The following is a 19,003-nucleotide window of genomic DNA, read 5'->3' on the forward strand; positions in this document are numbered from 1 at the left end:
CTCCTTCCCTGATTTCCTCCCTTCCCTCACCTCTTCCTTTCCCCTTCCTCTCTTCCCCCTCATCCCCCTCCCTTTCGACCTTCCTCCCTCTATCCCCTCCCACACATCTCTCTTTCCCTCTCCCCGTCCCCATCAAGAAGGAATAATAGAAAATGTCTAAACTTGTAGAGCATATACAGATATCCCCCGTGGCAATTCAGGCAAGTCACGACCCTCGGTGCTCAAGTTTGGAATCGGATATGTTTTTTAAAAGTCCCGAGTCTAGTCCCCGTTCGGTGAGAGAGAAACTAGAACTGGTGTCCGTGGCCAAGAGAGCAGAGAATCCGAATTTGCAGGGGCAGGGAAGCTGGGGTCTTTAGAAGGGGGAAAGAAAGCCAATAGAGCGGGATCCAGAAAGCCAAAATGGAGCAGGAGAAAAAGCTGACACATCCAGAAATGCAGTTCTGGAACCTGAGAGAATCTCTTTAAAGTCCCATGCACTGAATAATAAGGACTGACTCCACGGCTTTTTGGAGGCATCAAAGAAAGGCCAAAAATGACATGAAGAGAGGAAAACAAGGGTAGGAACTCATCACTGAACAGTGGTATTTCCTGAACACTCACTGTGTGCAGAGCACTGTTCTAAGCGCCTGGAAATGGGCAAATCCATTTACCAATGGTGAATTAATACGTCGTTTGGATGGCTAGATCCCTAGCTTTGTGTAGCAGTGCCATTTATTGAGCACTGGGACAGATATCAGAGAATCAGATTGGATACAGCCCCTGTCCCCCCTGAGACTCACAAATTAAGATGGAGGGAGAATGTTTATTTAATCCCTATGTTATAGATGAGGAAAAGGAGGCCCAGAGAAGTTTAGGGACTTTGCTAGTAAAGAAGGCGGTCAGTCAACTGTATTTATTGAGCCCTTACTGTGTGCAGAGCACCGGATTAAACGCTAGGGAGAGTACAATATATATATATATATATATACTCCGCACATAGTAAGCGCTCAATAAATACTATTGAATGAATGAATGAAATGAATAATAATAATGATGATAATAATAACGATAATAATGAGAGTGTATAGGTTGTTCCCGTCCGCTGCGATGGGGAAACTCTTGGGCTTTGTCAAAACCTGACTTGAGCAAGGTCGGAAATTCAGGGTAATAATAATAATAATGATGTTGGTATTTGTTAAGCGCTGACTATGTGCTACTGTGTGGTAGACAGCTAGCTGTATGTTAGACTGTACTCTCCTCCCCTCGAGGGCAGGTACTGTGTCTACTAAGTCCAACATACTCTCCCAAATGCTCAGCACAGTGCTCTGCCCACAGTAGACTATAAGGTAGGGATCATGTCTATTAAATCTATATTCCTTTCCCAACTGCTCAGCACAGTGCTCTGCACAGAGTAGACTATAAGCTCCTTGAGGGTAAGGATCATCTCTATTATATCAATATAACAGACACATTCCCCGCCCACAAAGAGCTTACAGTCTAGAGAGGAAGTCAGAGATTAATAGAAATAAATAAATGACAGATATAAACATAAGTGCTGCGGGACCGAGTGGGGTGATGAATAAAGGGAGCAAGTCAGCGTGACACAGAAGGGAGTCAAAGAAAAGGAGAAGAGGGCTTAGTCAGGAGAGGACTCAAAAATCATACAGCAGACGGATGGGGAAATGGGATCGGAACCCAGGTCTCCTGCCTCCCAGCCCAGGCTCTTGCCACTGGGCAACACTGTCTCTATCCAGACTTTTTAAACTTATCAATAAGGAGGGAGTTGAGAGAGGGCTCAAATTCCCATCCAATTCACAGTGGGCTCCCTCTTTCGACTGTAAACCTCTTGAGGGCAGAGATCCAGCGCTTCGAACAGTGCTTGGCACAGAGTAAGCACTTAACAAATATCATACTTATAATTCTTAATGAGAGTAACACTAAGAATTGTGCCATTCGTTAAGCGCTTCCCATATGCCAAGCACTGTACTAAGCCCTGGAGTAGATTCAAGATAATCAAATCAGAGATTCAGTCTCTGTCTCAGTTGGGGGAGTCACAGTTTAAGTAGGAAGGGGAATGGGTATGGAATCCCCATTTTACAGATGAGGAAACGGAGGCTCAGAGAATAATCATAATGCTGGTACGTGTTAAGCGCTTACTATGTGCAGGGCACTGTTCTAAGCTCTGAGGTAGATACAGGGTAATCAAGTTGTCCCACGTGAGGCTCACAGTTAATTCCCATTTTACAGATGAGGGAACTGAGGCCCAGAGAAGTGAAGTGATTCGCCCACAGTCGCGCAGCTAAGTGGCGGAGCCGGGATTCAAACCCGTGACCTCTGACTCCCAAGCCCGGCCTCTTTCCGCTGAGCCACAAGTGACTCGCCCAAGGTCACACAGCAGGTAAGAAGCAGAGGCAGAATTAGAACCCAGGTCCTCCTCCACCCAGGCCACGTTGCTCTCAATCAAGCAACTGACTGCAGCTAATGAGGTGTTCGGATTAACTGCGGATTTTAACTATCCACCCTAGGCTGTTTCCAGTGCAATGGATAACGGGGATCTGGTTGTGTTAGAGCAGAGAAAATGGAAGTTCAGAGACAACCGTGTAAAGAATTTCAAGGAGGAAGCGTTGGGGGAGATTTATTAGTAAACTGGGAGCACCAAACTAGAAGAGAAATAGACAAATCCCCCATTCAATCGCCATATAAATAGAACAGGAAAGATTCATGAGTGCGCCGGGCAAAAATCATAAAGGGAAAATATCATCTTCCAAGTTAAATAAGATCCCTTAAAAACAAGCAGCTCGGAGAAAAGTTCACGGAAGAGCCATCTGATAGAAAAAGAGATACACTATAATTGGGTGCTATTTGCATAGCCGAATTTACACCTTGCATCTTTTCCGCTGGTATCAAGTAGCAGGAAAAAAAAAAGGCATTTGATTATCCTTTTTCTTCTTCTCTTTGCTTTGAGACCGTCTCAGAGGACAAAGTCCTCTCCGCCTGTCACACTCTCAAATAAAAGCAATTTTAATTAGTTCGGTTGGCACTAATTTATAGCCTGTGGATGCTTGCTAATTAAGAACTCTAATCACTGTTTCCATCTTTTCCATCACGCTCCTGTCACCTGTGGTGAATCATACCTGCTGACCCCCTTTGGGCTGGGGGACACCCCTCTTTTCCCCCTGTCTGGACCGGAGCTTTTAACCTTTTCAGGGCTCAGAAGCCTTCAGACCTCCTTTCCCAAGCCTACTGAGGCCCGACCATCTGAAACTGGGATTAGAACCCAGGCCCTTCTGACTCCCAGGCCCATGTTCTAACCACTAGGCCATTTATTGAACACTCCTTGATTCTATTTAGTCTTGATTCTATTTAGTTGCCGTTGTTTTTACGAGATGTTCTTCCCCTTGACTCTATGTATTGCCACTGTTCTCGTCTGTCCGTCTCCCCCGATTAGACCGTAAGCCCGTCAAACGGCAGGGACCGTCTCTATCTGTTGCCGACTTGTTCGTTCCAAGCGCTTAGTACAGTGCTCTGCACATAGTAAGCGCTCAATAAATACTATTGAATGAATGAGCTGTAAGGAAAGTGTGTGACAGATGTGAGAATTTTGACTGCTGTCAAAGTGAGTGAGTAGGTGCTCTCCTCTAGACTGTAACTGGTTTGTAGGCAGGGAACGTGTCTACCAACTCTGTTGGACTGGACTCTCCCAAGCGCTCAGTACAGTGCTCGGCACGCAGTAAGTGCTCGATGAATACCGTCGATTGCTCTCCACTGGGGAGATCTTCAAGGTCCTGGATCTGGGGGGGGGGGGGGGGGGCACGTTCTGTCCGTCCCCATAATCGTAATAATAATGGTGGTATTTTTTATGCCCTTACTATGTGTCAAGCACTGCTCTAAGCGCTGGGGTAGATCCAAGGTAATCGGGTTGGACACAGTCCCTGTCTCACACGGAGCTCACAGTCTTCATCCCCATTTTACAGATGAGGTGACCGAGGCACAGAGAAGTTCCTTCTCCAAACATCAACTTGGGGGCAGGATATGGGAATCAATCAATGAATGGTGTTTATTATTATTATAATTAACAATAAAATAATAACTGTGGCATTTGTTAAGCACTTACTATGTACCAGTCACTGTTCTAAGCACTAAGGCAGATACAAGATAATTGAGTTGAACACAGTCCCAGTCCCACATATAGCGTGGCTTAGTGGAAAGAACCCGGGCTTGGGAGTCAGAGGTCACGGGTTCTTATTCCGACTCCGCCCCTTGTCTGCTGTGTGACTGTGAGCAAGTCACTTAACTTCTCTGTGGCTCAGTTACCTCATCTGTAAAACGGGGATTAAGTCTATGTGCCTCACATGGGACAACCTGATTTCCTTGTATCTGCCCCAGTGTTAAGAACAGTGCTTGGTACATAGTAAGCGTTTAACAAATACCAGCGTCATTAATTCCCATTTTCCAGATGAGGGAACTGAGGCCCAGAGAAGTGAAGTGTCTTGCCCAAAGTCACACAACAGTCAAGTGGCCGAGCCGGCATTAGAACCCAGGCCCTTCTGACTCCCAGGCCCACGCTCTATCCACTAGGCCATGTATTGAACACATCTTCAGCGCAGAGAACTGTAACAAGTGCTTGGGACAGTCCATTACCACAGAGTCCGTAGACACGTTCCCTGCCATCTCAGCCTCGTGATTATCACGGAGATTAAATCTAGTTTCTAGCCAGACGCCATTCCGCCGGGGTGATGGTGGGGTGGAAACTGAGTAAAGTTCAAGGCCCTCTAGACATATCCCAGAGACCCACATCTTAGACTCGGAAATTTGATTTAGGGAGCAGGGGGAGAAAGAAAGATAAATCAGACTCAAATGCCTACGTGCCCCTAGTAATTCAGCCTTCGATAAACTACCAATCACTAGAATCTTACAAACTTCTTTAGTGCCACGGAAAAGGCTCTGATTAGCACTTAGCAGAGTGCTTGGCCCAGACTAAGCACTTAGAAAATGTATTTAAGAAGAAATCCATGTACTTACACATGCACACACCGGTAGGATATTCAACTAGGCTAACATTATGTCTCAGCAGGCAGGATGGAAGATTCAAAAACCAGGCAAACCTCCCTCTCCTGAATTTCAAAGTCTCCCCTCAGGCGGCTAATTAGTGCTGATTCCCAGGAGATTCTGGGAAATGTAGTTCTCAAGAAATCACTGCTGCCAATAGAAAGGTCCCACTTTCTCTTCGGGCCTCTTGTCTTGAGTGCCACTACATCCAGTTGCATTTCTTGGATGCTTACTGTGTGCAGAGGACTCTACTCAGTGCTTGGAAGAGTACAAAACAGACACATTCTCTCCCCACAATGAGCTTATAGTCTAGAGGGGGAGAAAGATATTAATGTGAATAAATACATTACCGATATGGTCGTTGAGTGCTGTGGGGTTGGGAGAGGGGACGAGTGAAGGGTACAAGTCATGCTGTTCCTCTATGAGACCTCAGGTTCAAGTCACTTAACTTCTCTGGGCCTCAGTTACCTCATCTGTAAAATGGGGATGAAGATTGTGAGCCTCACGTGGGGCAACCTGATGACCCTGGATCTACCCCAGCGCTTAGAACAGTGCTCCGCATATAGTAAGCGCTTAACAAATACCCACATTATTATTATTATTATTAGTCAGAAGGAGGGAGAAAGGGGAACTCTTCAGTCTGCCTTCTCCAGGAATTGAGAGGCAAATGAGATAAATGAGAACAGGAAAGGGTGGGCAGAGGACCTGTCTTTTTAATCCCTGCTCTGCCACTCTCCTTCCGTGTGACCTGGGACCAGTCACTTCACATCTCTAGACCTCAGCTTCCTCATCTGTAAAATGGGGTTTCAATGCCTGTTCTCCCTCCTACTTCAACTGTCAGCCCCATGGGGTCCCAGGGACTGTGTCTAAACTCATTCTCTTGCATCTATCCCAGGGGTGAGTACTGTGGGTGACACACAATAGGTGCTTAACAATTGTTATTATTATCATTATTGAAACACCTGGTTACAAACACAGCCGCAATAGTATAATCATGACATTTGTTAAGTGCTTACCATGTCCCCCATCTGCACTATAGCAACCTCCTGTTCCCAAACACACTGCAAAGCACAGAGGGAAATTACTAAAGGGCTCTTGGTGGTTATCTTTTTTTATTATGGTATTCTGTTAAGTGCTTACTAGGTGCCATGCACCACACCAAGCACCGGGGTGGATACAAGATAATCAGATTGGACACGGTCCCTGTCCCTGTAAAATCCCCATTTTACAGATGAGGTAACTGAGGCACAGAGAAGTGAAGTGACTTGCCCGAGGTCACACAGCAGACAAGTGCGAGAGTCGGGATTAGAACCCAGGTCCTTCTGACTCTCAGGCCTGCGCTCTATCCACTAGGCCATGCTGGCACCAAATCTCCACTTTTTCACTGCACGCTTTGTCTTCCTTCCTACCACCTGATGAAGAAAATTCAATGTTCCTGATGGGAAGACAATACTTAAGAAAACTACCTTTATTATTAGCTAATGTATTCTTATCTTGGGAAAGATATTTTTGAATATTGTTCCTGAGAGAATTAGAGCTATGGAGATTAATTAGTATGGGAGGCTTTCAAGAATCTTTTTTTTTTTAATTCAAGCATCATAACACTGCTATTAATTAATACCATGAAAATATGTCACCCACTGACAAGCCCAGGAGAAAATCTCCCCCTTTCTTTCTCATCCTCTCCCTCCCACCCTTTTCCTTTCCCTTCCTGTCTCTCTTTCTCTTTGCAGAATACAAACAGTGAATTGACTGATATCTCTCTCTCCTCTCTCCTTTCTCTGCCTTGCTCTATTTTTCTCTCTTTCTCTGCTTCCTCTTTCCCTTTTCCTCCTTTCTCTTTCCCTTTCTCCTCTCTCCCTCTTTCTCATTTCTCTCTCTTGCCTACTTTCTCCTCTTTCTCTTTCTCCCTTTCTCTGTTCTCTCTAGATCTCTTTCTCTTCTTTCTCCATCTCTCCATCCCCTCTCTAGCCACCTGCCCTCTCCATCCCTGACTCTCCCCCAGTGACCCAGCACAGACCATCCAAACCCCTGACTCTCCCCTCTCTATCCCTGAATCTCCCTCATGAATGAGCCTAGACCATCCAACACCCCTGATTCTCCCCTCTCCATCCCTGACTTTCCTTCCGGTGACCCAGCACAGATAATCCCACCCCACAACTCTCCTCTCTCCAACCCTTAACTGTCTTTCCAGAACCCCATTAGGATCCACTCACCCATGAACATACTCATACACCTGGAACCACTTCATTCATTCGTTCAATCGTATTTATTGAGCACTTAATGTGCGTGGGATTGTACAATATAACATCAGACGCATTCCCTGCCCACAGTGAGCTCACAGTCTAGAGGGGTAGACAGACATTAATATAAATTAATAAATAGACAAATAGATAAATTACCGATTAAATACCACAATCATTATTATTATTACAGTCCTTGGTACATAGTAAGTGCTTTACAAATGACATAATAACAGTAATAGTAATTCCTCTTATTTATAAGGACTCTACCACTTGCCACCTTCAAGCTTTCGTTGGGATCGCTTGACCTGGAGAGGCAGGGAAACATTTCTGTGTTCGCCCACCTGGAATTCTGACATGGATTTAGGACCCCTCCATCTGGCTTACCATTCTTTCTTCTCAGGAATTGGAAGGGCAGGGGGAGCCGGGAATGAAAAGGGAATTTCCCCCACGCCCATTTGCGTTACAAAATAATTCAGGATTACTACAAAGCAAATTCTGTGGGGAAGAAATTCGGGACCAGAACAGATAGGTTTATATCATAAGATAAATGGTAAGCTCCTCCACTAGAATTGTACATTCCAAGCGCTTAGTACAGTGCTGTGCACATAATAAGCGCTCAACAAATACTATTGAATGAATGAACCTTAAAAGCAAGTGTAGTGTTTTCCAGTTCCATTATATTATGCTTTCCCTAGCGGAGTACAGTGCTCTGCACACAGCAGATTGTAAGCTCCTTGAGGACAAGGAATCATGTCTTCTAAGTCTAATAATAATAATAATGTTGGTATTTGTTAAGCACTTACTATGTGCCGAGCACTGTTCTAAGCGCTGGGGTGGATAAAGGGTAATGAATTTGTCCCATGTGAGGCTCACAGTCAAAATCCCCATTTTATAGATGAGGTAACTGAGGCACCGAGAAGCTAAATGACCTGCCCAAAGTCACACAGCTGACAGATGGCGAAGCCGGGATTAGAACCCATGACCCCGACCCCTACGCCCATGGACTGTACCTCCCAAGTGCTGAAGGCAGAGCTATATATACCTTACAATATCATACGGTATTGGTTAAGCGCTTACTATGTGCCAGACACTGTACTAAGCGCTGGGGTGGTTGGACGTAGTCCCTGTCCCACATGGGGCTCAGAGTCCTAAACCCCATTTTACAGATGAGGTAACTGAAGCACAGAGAAGTGAAGCGACTTGCCAAGGTCAGACTGCAGACGAGTGGCAGAACCGGAATTAGAACCCGCAACCTTCTGATTCCCAGGGCCCTGCTCTGTCCACTACACCCTGCCGCTTCTGTAGTATTACATTACTGTATTATTTTTACCGTTGTATTTCTTTAGCACTTCCATTAGTAATACCATCTTTATTCTCATAGTAATAATCAGGGACTGTCTCTCTCTGTTGCCGACTTGTTCATTCCAAGTGCTTAGTACAGTGCTCTGCACATAGTAAGCGCTCGATAAATACTACTGAATGAATGAATGAATAATATAATCTAGTGAGGAAAACAGATTATAAAATAAATTACAGATTAGTGGAAGTACCAGATATACACACCTCAGTGATACGGGGAGGTAGATGAGAGAAAGGAGATTTAGCACCATTCATTCATTCATTCAATCGTATTTATTGAGCGCTTAGTGTGTGCAGGGCACTGGACTAAGCGTTTGGAAAGTAAAATTCAGCAACATATAGAGACAATCCCTACCCAACAACAAGCTCCGTGTCTAGAGCCGGAGAGACCGACAACAAAAAACAAAACAAAACCAAGTAGGCATCAATAGCATCAGTATAAATAAATAGAATTATAGATATACGTACATCATTAATAAAATAAATAAGAATAATAAATATCTACATATATACATGAGTATACACCATATATACCATATATACACCAGAGTATGGAGGAGGTAACAAGTGCTGAAGGAACAGGAGGGGTGATATGACATGAGGTCATGACGACTTAATCCGGGAAGGCCATCTGGAGGAGATGGGATTTTTCAGAAAGACAAAATATGCATTACCGTGTTCACGGGTGAGAATACTGACACCGAATCCTTGCTTAGAGACAGTGTTACCCAATCATCGCTGTGTCTCTAAATCCCCCATCTCCAATATCCATGTAACGAAGCCGATGCCATCGGAATCAAAGCTCCCTTTCAAAAGGTCCAAAGGGTGCCCTAGGGCAGTGACCGCTTACTCGGGAAGCTTTGATGCTAAGGAATTCAGCGTTGGCTATAGTCCGGAGCCCTTGACGAGGAGGAATGAAATCAACTCAAATATAATGGATCATGTATATTATCAGGAAAAGAGAAAAAAAAAAGGAACATGCACAAGCTCCAAAATTCAATAACTGTCATCGCATAACTCCTATTCGATATTTCACCGTGACAAAGTCGGGCGCGGGAAAAAAATTCAGATTTCTCCAATCCAATATCTGCCTTCCTAAATCTGAACTGAAATACACCATTAACAGTTACACCCAACACTAAACACAGTTATAAAAACGTGCTACTGCCGGTAATATTTTCCCGGGAAACAAGTCGAGACGTTCTTCGGGGAAAATCCGAAACAACATTGGCTTTCTCAAAGCCGACATCATCGAGACGGCTACCGTTTTGGAGGCTTTCGTGCGTACCAAAGCTGACAAATAATTCCCGTGGTCATCATTTCATACTAAGATGAAAATGATGCAAGAGGTCATGTAGTCTCCTGATGATGTCTTAATGGAGAATCAAAGTACCCAGGCTGAAAATCCAGGTTTAACCCCTTTACTAGTCAAGTTCAGCTGAACTTTAACTCGATCACTTCCAGTTTCCAAAAAGTAACTTAGAAAATTAATTCAATAATACCTATTGAACGTTACTTATTTAAAAGCTTGCCTGTGCTTTCGGCCCAGCTGAATCTAATAACTTTTCAGTAATGCATTATCGGCAGAAGGTTGGATCCAGAGAAAATCGTAAAAAATGAACCCGAGAAAAGAAATCCATTCTTTCCAAAACTCAGGGACGAAGTTAGAGATCGAGTTGGCTACGTTTCCCTCTCTGTCTCTTTCCTCTAGGAAGTCAGTCGTTGCAACATCCATAAATCCCAACAGACCAAGCCTTTTTGACCCTAGAACAACTTTAGGGCAGTTGTATTGATTTTTAGTTAACTTCAACAGTTGGGAATACATGTTTATTCAATTAGTAGCAGCCGGAGACGCAGCAGGAATAGTAATATTAGAAGCAGCATGGCTATTAATATTATTATTATTATGGTATTTGTTCAGTGCCTGCTATGTGTCAAGCACTGTTCTAAGCACTGGAGTAGATAAGAGATAATCAAAGTGGACACGGTCCCTGTCCCACAGGGGGACGACGGTCTTAATCTCCATTTTACAGATGAGCGAACTGAGGCCCAGAGAAGTAAAGTGACTGCCCCAAGGTCACACAGGAGTCGGGATTAGGATTCTCGTCCTCTGACTCCCAGGCCTGGGCTTCGTAGTCAGAGCTGGGCTTCTTCAGACTTTGGACGGAGCACGGGAAGCAGCATGGCCTAGTGGCTAGAGCACCTCATCTGTAAAATGGGGATTAAGATTGTGAGGTGTCCAACCTGATTATCTTTGTATCTACCCCGGTGCTTAGAACGATGCTCGACACATAGTAAGTGCTTAACAAATACCATTATCGTTGTTATTATTACTTATCATCTCTTGGGGAGTGCTCAGGAAATTCAATTATCAATGCCCAGAGGTAATATACGGGCATGGTGTTGATAGAGCCCGGCCCTGGGAGTCAGAAGGTCATGGGTTCTAATCCTGGCTCTGCCACTTGTCTGCTGTGTGACCTTTGGCAAGTGTGGGCCTCAGTTCCCTCACCTGTAAAATGGGGATTGAGACCGCGAGCCCCATGTGGGACAGGGACTGTGTCCAACCCTATTTGCTTGTACCCACCCCAGCGCTTAGTACAGTGCCTGACACAAAGTAAGCACTTAAACAAATACCATAATTATCATTCTTATTATCATTCCGACACTAGCCTCGTTGCTTTGATCAGTCTGAGTATGGAACGAAAGGGCCATCTCCGAGCGAGGGAGCCTTCCAAGATTTCAGTAACAGAACGGCGAATCCAACCGCAGCAAAAACCCTTTGTAGATGAGCCAGTGCCGTCGGTGACTTATTAATGAGGCCGCGGAATTAAATTTTATAATTAAACAGATACCGAGGCAATTGTCGTCCCCCACAAAGTCTCATACTGTGTCTCAAAAACCATCTCTTTTCTGGTTGCCAAAGGGATCGGTTTAACTTTCCGTCTTATCGCCGGCTCTTTTCAGAATTGGCTGATGTCGGGGAGATAAAAGGCGGAAGGGCAGAAGGCAGGGAATTATGCCTCTGGGACCCCGGGGAAGGAAAAGGGAGACATTTTCAATGAAGAGGGGTGAATTAGGACAACTCTTGAAAAGTAGACTCACTTGAAGTGTTCCCCAAATCAAAACCATCTTAAAGCCCTGCTGTTAAAATGCACTTCTGGTTGAGTGAGTTATCTGAATAATTCAGGGCAAAAGAGGCAGTCTGGGTTTGCTTGGCTGCATATTTGTGGTGGAAATGGGGTTTCTGGATGTCGGAATGTGCCTGGTCATTTCAGCCTCGATTATCAGGAGAGTCAGCCTACCTCACCTTGGCTGAGAAAGAGGTGTCACTGGGAGTCGGAAGATATAGCCGGTCTGCTGTGTGACCCCGGATAGGTCACTTAACCTCTCTGGGCCTCGGGTTCCTCATCCGTAAAATGGAGAATCGTCCCCATGCCACCTCTTAGACCGCGAGCTCCATGAGGGACACGGACTGGATCTCGTCTAATGATCGATGCTTAGCCCAGAGCTTGGCACCTCTTGGAGTTCATAATCATTGTGCTTATTTCACTGGATAATTTGTTAGAGACATCCAGGGCTACTTCTATGCACCCCAGCACTTAGTACAGTGCCTAGCACATAGTAAGCGCTTAACAGATACCAAAATTATTATTATTATTATTATTATTATTTGCAGGCTGTAGAACAATGTGCAGTTTGCAGAGGACGGGATGTTCCGGAGAAACTATATCCATGGAGTCGCTATGAATCGGAAATGACTCGACGGTACTTAATGAGAAGAAGAAGAGCACTGTACTAGGTGCTCGGGAGAATATGATGCAACCAAGTTGGTAGACACTTTCCCTGCCCATAACAAGCTTACATGCTTAATAAATGATATGAATAAATCAACTAAGGCTAAGGATGTAAGGACTGTGGAGCTGAGCGGTGAATATCAAGTTCCCAAGGGGTAAAGGTATGAGTAGGAAAGAATTGGTAGATGCAGATCTGGTCCACAAGGAGTTTCCAGTAAGGTGCAGTAAGGGAAGCAGTGTGGTCTAATGGGTAGGGACCAGACCTGGGAGTCAGAGGACCTGAGTTCTAATCCCAGCTCTGCCACTTCTCCGCTGTGTGACCTTAGGCAAGTCATTTCACTTCTCGGTGCCTCAGGCCCCTCATCTGTAAAATGGGGAGAACTGTGAGTCTCACGTGGGACAACCTGTATCTACCCCAGCGCTTAGAACAGTGCTCTGCACATAGGAAGCGCTTAACAAATACCAACAATATTATTATTATTAATCTCTGGGCCGCAGTTTCCTCATCTGCCAAATGGCGACTCAATGCCCGTTCTCCTTCCTACTTCACAAGGAGATCAGGAGGTCATGGGTTCTAATCCACCACTTGTCTTCTGTGTGAACCTGGGAAGTCGCTTCACATCTCTGGGCCTCAGTTCCATCATCTGCAAAATGGGGATGAAGACGGTGAGCCCCATGTGGGACAGGGACTGTGTCCAATCTGATTTACTTATATCTACCCCAGTGCTTAGTACAGTGCCTGGCACATAATAAGCGTTTAACAGATAACCATGATTAGTATCATTATCATTTGGTCCGTGAGCCCCATGTGGGACTACCCCAGTGCTTAGTACAGTGCCTGGCACATAATAAGCATTTAAGAGATACCATGATTAGTATTATTATTATTATTTGGTCCGTGAGCCCCATGTGGGACTTGATTATCTCATGTCTATCCCATTGGTTAGTACAGCGCTTGGCACGTAGTCAGCGCTTACCCAAAACCACATTATCAATTATGATTACCGCGACCCCAGTTCCTTCTTCCTCCTATCTGTAAATTATTTTAATATATGCGTCGGCTGCTAGATTCTAAGAGGAGACTGAGGCCCTGAGGAGCGACCTGCCCACGGTCACGCAGCTGACAAGTGGCAGAGCCGGGATTAGAACCCAGGTCCCTCTGACTCCCAGGCCCGTGCTCTATCCACTTGAAGAACTGCTGGCTGTTCTGCAGACCTGGAAATAAACCGTTGACAACTGCAGCGAAAGCAAATCGGATTCTGGTCGGATGACCCCGTCATCCCTCTAAACCAACAACTTCCTCCCCCCTTGATAACGACACCGCGTAATTAGATGAGGAGATCAGAGAGCACTTGGAGAGAGGGGCCAGGATCTGACACTCCTCCATCTCCTCCTATAACCGGCTGAATCCCCGGGACCAAAGCTTCCGCCACCGGCTTTTTCTGGCTTCTCTTCCCAGAGAAAACTGAGATTTCAACAGCGCTGCCGCCGATTCCAGAGGAACTGAGCCTGAATGGAGCAAAACGAGCAAAAGCGAGAACTCGACTCGACACGGAGGATCGCATTACCATCCTGAACTATTTTCGAGGCATAATCAGCCACTTAATAAGGCTAAAGAGATATCATGTTCCACAAGTTTTAATTTATTCCACCCTTAATTCAACTGTAGTTAGAGACAATCTCTGTTCTTAAAGGATTACAGTACAATATGAGCTTAAAGTTGGGCTACAAAGACACTCCTTGAAGGGGAGAGAGACGTCGTCCAAAACCGGTTGAATTTCAGCCCGGAGATTCTTGCGAATCATCTTCCGAATTTTTTATTTTTTATTTTTTTTTGCGGGGAGATCGATCCAAAAGTGCAGGCTGGCTGGTTGGCGTGTCTGGACTCTATTTACATTAGAGAGCGCCGAACGCATTCCGGATTAAGATGCGCGTGCATAACATTTGGATGGATTCCGTCATTCTCCCCCCCCAAAAATACCAATTTGGCTCGCGGGGAAGGGCCAGATTTTCATTCCATTAAACAGCAAGTATCTCATTACTGTTGGCGGAAAGCGTGTTAATCTAGCGAACCAAATGGATCTCTTTTCCACGAATCTCAACTTGACGACAAGGATACCGACCAGAAGCTTGTAAAATGAGTTCTCGCCCGGCAAACCACGAGGATCGTGGGAACCGCCGGAGAGCTCGATTCGTCGGCTGGATCCCCTCTGTTCCAACTAGATCGTGAGCTCCGTGAAGCCAGTCTACTAACTCGATGGTAGTCTCCCAAGTGCTCACGACAGTGCTCTGCACACGGTAGACTGTAAACTCCTTGCAGGCAGGGATCATTCTACCAACTTTATTTTTTCTCTCCCAAGCGCTCAGCATAGAGCTCTGCACGCGGTAGATTCCGAGCTCCTTGAGGGGAGGGATCGTGTCTGCTAACTCTGTTTTACTCTCGCAAGTGCTCAGTACAGTACTCAGCACACAGGAGACTGTAAACTCCTCAAGGGTAGGGATCTCGTTGCTCAACTGATCAGCCCCAAGGGCTTAGTACAGAGCTCTAAGCCTGACTGGTGCTCAACAAATACTACCGACTGACCGTATTGCTTGCTTATTCAACTGTACATTCAATTAGTAATTTTAATTATTCTGTTTATCATCATTTTTATATGTCTGTTTAGCCCCTTTAGAGTGCAAGCTCACTGTACACAGGGAGTAGTTATTCTGCTGTTTTGGTTTTTCCCAAGCGCTCAGTACAGTGTATTATCCTTTTATACACGGGGGCACTCAATAAATGCTGCTCAATAAACTACTACTCCTAAGCACTTGGGCGAGTACGATGTAACAAAAAACAGACGCATTCCCATCCACAACGGGCTCACAGTCTAGACGGGGAGACAGACATCAATATAAATAGTAAGCGCTTAACAGATACCAACATTATTATTATTATAGAGAAAGAAATAAATAAATTGCAGATATATACATAGGTGCTGTGGGGATGGGAGAGAGGATGAATGAAGGAGCAAGTCAGAGCAGCTCAGAAGGGAGTGGGAGAGGAGGGGAGGAGGGTTGAGCCAGGGAAGGCTTCTTGGAGAAGATGTGGCTTCCATAAGTAGTACTATAACTACTATTAATAACGATGGTATTTGTTAAGCGCTTACTATGTACCAAGCACTGTTCTGAGCGCTGGAGTAGACACAAGGTAATCAGGTTGTCCCCCGTGGGGCTCCCAGTCTTCATTCCCATTTTCCCGCTGAGGTCACTGAGGCACAGAGAAGTGAAGTGACTTGCCCAAAGTCACCCAGTTGACAAGTGGCAGAGCCGGGATTAGAACCCACGACCTCTGACTCCCAAGCCCTTGCTCTTTCCACTAAGCCACGGTACTCTTACTTCTATCATACTACAGTGACTCCTCATTAGACGATTCTCGTGTTCCCCGTGATAGATGCAAGATAATCAGATTCCAACTCAAGTCGGAATCCCACATGGGCTAAGTCCAAGGAGACCACCTTATAATAGCCTTAGCCCCATTTTACAGGTGAGAAAAGAGAGGCCCAGAAAGGCCAACGTCACATAGCGAGCCAGGTACCGAACTGGCCTTAGAATCCAGCTCTCCTGACTCTCAACCCTGTGCTCTTTCCACTAAGCAACCCCTCCTCCCTCCGGTCCTGGCATCCGGGGTTGCCTAGCAATGCCGACTGTCCAAACCCGTCACCCCAGTGAGCTCTTGGGGCATCTCAAAAGAAGTGACATATGGGGAAGCAACGTGGCCCAGTAGGCTGGAGCCCGGGCCGTGGAATCAGAAGGTCGTGGGTTCTAATCCCGGCTCCTCCGCTCGTGCCGTGTGATGGCAGGCAAGTCACTATATTTAGCTGGGCCTCAGTTCCCTCATCTGTAAAATAGGGATTGAGACTGAGCCCCACGTGGGACGGGGACCGTGTCCAACCCGATTTGCTTGTATCCGCCCCAGTGCTTAGTACGGTGCCTGGAGCATAGTAAGCGCTTAATACTATAATTATTATTATTATTATTATTGTTACAGTGCTTGGCACCTACTCAGTGCTTCACAAATACCGCAATTATTAGTTATCGTCATCATTATTATTATCATTTCCAACGATGCTTAGTGCACGGAAATGACAAATTCCAGGTTTTCTATTTCTGCAAACCCTCCCCCAAAAGACCACTGAATTTACAGTCACGTCTTGAGCAGCTGGAGCCCACAGCCCAGTGCAGTAAAACAACTATCTCCATATAAATCAACTTTACGGCTTGCTCTGCCCATGTGCTGTAGTGACCCACTTCTGGAATACTAATGGGAGAGGGAGCCAACAGAACCCCCTTACACCCTCTTTGGGCCGGGTGCAAACAAATCGTGTCCGTTTATTGCTGTATCGTACTCTACCCAAGCACCTAGAACGGTGCTCTGCACAACGGTAAGTGCTCAAAATATACGACTGAATGAATGAATGCATGAATGGTTTCCCATCGGATGCCGTTTCAGCCCGGTAGTGGATCCCGGGGTTTATTTCAAGGTGTCCTGGAAGAAGCCACGTCCAAATATAAATATCGGTGCCAGAGGAGTTATAAACCACTCCTCCTGCCTAAACCAGGGTTACTTGGAGGTGGCGGTGGGATGGAAATGAAACAATCAGGTTTGGTGCTTAAACTATGCCTTGAAAATGGATTTTGAGAAGCAGAGTGGCTTAGTGGATAGAGCCCAGGGCCTGGGAGTCAGAAAGACCTGGGTTCTAATCCGATTAAACTGTAAACCCGTCAATGGGCAGGGATTGTCTCTATCCGTTGCCGAATTGTACATTCCAAGCGCTTAGGTTCAGTGCTCTGCACATAGTAAGCGCTCATTAAATACTATTGAAACAATAATCCCGCCTCCACCACACGTCGGTTGTGTGACCTGGGGTAAGTCGTTTCACTTCTCTGAGCCTCGGTTACCCCATCTGGAAAATGGGGCTGAAGACTGTGAGCCCCACACGGGCCAGGGACTTTGTCCAACCTGATCACCTTGTATCTACCCCAATGCTCAGAACAGTGTTTGGCACATAGTAAGCACTTAACGAGTAACATTATCAATTAATTAATGAGATGGCTCGGTTAGAAATATAAACATGGAAATAGTGATGATATTTGCAAACACTTTCAATTCTGCGAAAATAAGAATGCTTGAACTCATCTAGTGCTTTGATATTTTTTATGCTCTTCCCTGAACATAACAATAATAGTATTTGTAATAATAATAATAAACTTGTTAATGATAGCATTTGTTAAGTGCTTACTACGTGCAAAGCAAACACTTACTATAAGCCAAGCACTTTATTAAGTACTGGAGGAGATAAGGAGGAGCAGTGTTGCCTAGTGAAAAAAGCCCAGACTTGTGAGTCAAAGGACTTGGATTCTAATTCCAGCTTGGATTCTGATTCCAGCTCCACCATTTGGCTTCCGGGTGACCTTGGGTAAGTCGCTTCACTTCCCGTGCCTCAGTTTGTTCATCCGTAAACTGGAGGTTTCACTTCTGTTCTCCCCCCCTACTTTAACCGTGAGCTCCCAGGGACTGTTTCCAAAATGACTATCCTCGTACCTCCGAAGGTTTTTCAACAGTCAAAATACTGACTGTAGCTGAAAAGGACTGAAAATCCAGTCTGTCCAGCCTCCAAAGATTCCTGGCACGTTTGTCTGTAGAAAACATTCAGGTTGTTCCCAGAATTTTACAGAAACCAAACCCTCACCCTAAACAGCTGCGCAAACTGGCAGAACATTCCAGGTGTGGGCTCGGGAATTTAAACAACCATCCTTTTAGGGAGAATTTGGAGGGTTTTAAATGCGGCCACACAGCTTGCCCGCGAGGAGGGAGATGTTCTGAGATAAAGGTAGGTCCGGGGGACGTGTGGAAGATTCTAAGCTAAGTCCATTTGGGAAAGATTTAGAGACAGTCCAGGAAAAGAAAAAAAAAAAAAATCAGCGCCTTTTCTTAGAGGCAGAGGCCCTCTCAACTAATCTTCCTCTTATTTTCCCTCCTGACATCTGGTTTCTCTCCTGATGGTCCCAGCCACCTGTCCCAATTGATCTCTTTGCCCTCGGTGAGTCTCAAGACTCCACTCACCCTGCTCCCTGTCATTCCAGACCGTGGACGTTTCATCAGCACTGCAGCAAGGTACGGGTCAGGTCTTGGAGCGGAACATATTCGAGGTACCCACATCAGGCTCTTAGATGGTGTTAGCAGAACATATAAATAATAACAATAATGGTTTTTTGTTAAACGCTTACTATGTGCCAGGCACTATACTAAGCATTGGGGTGCATACAAGCAAATCGGGTTGGACACGGTCCCTGTCCCTCACAGGGCTCACAGTCTTCATCCTCATTTTACAGATGAGGTAACTGAGGCCCAGAGAAGTGAAATGGCTTGCCCAAGGCCACACGGCAGGCAAGTGGTGAAGCCGGAATCAGAACTCATGGCCTTCTGACTCCCAGGTCCGTGATCTATCCACTACGCCATGACTCCAAAGACATTGCCCCCCGCCTAACCAATTCTCCTGAGAGTCTGCACCCAATACTAGCTCTGCATCT

At 45.6% G+C, this 19,003-nt stretch overlaps 1 protein-coding gene across 3 annotated transcripts in view; it reads right to left on the minus strand.

Annotated features, from left to right (window-relative positions):
* The window catches only part of TAFA5 (TAFA chemokine like family member 5), a 190,257-nt gene that overhangs the window by 88,982 nt on the left and 82,272 nt on the right, over positions 1 to 19,003 (minus strand). The gene's annotated exons all lie outside the window — the stretch shown is intronic.

Source organism: Ornithorhynchus anatinus, chromosome 14 (genome assembly GCF_004115215.2).
Source record: "Ornithorhynchus anatinus isolate Pmale09 chromosome 14, mOrnAna1.pri.v4, whole genome shotgun sequence".
Classification (NCBI taxonomy): Eukaryota; Metazoa; Chordata; class Mammalia; order Monotremata; family Ornithorhynchidae; genus Ornithorhynchus; species Ornithorhynchus anatinus.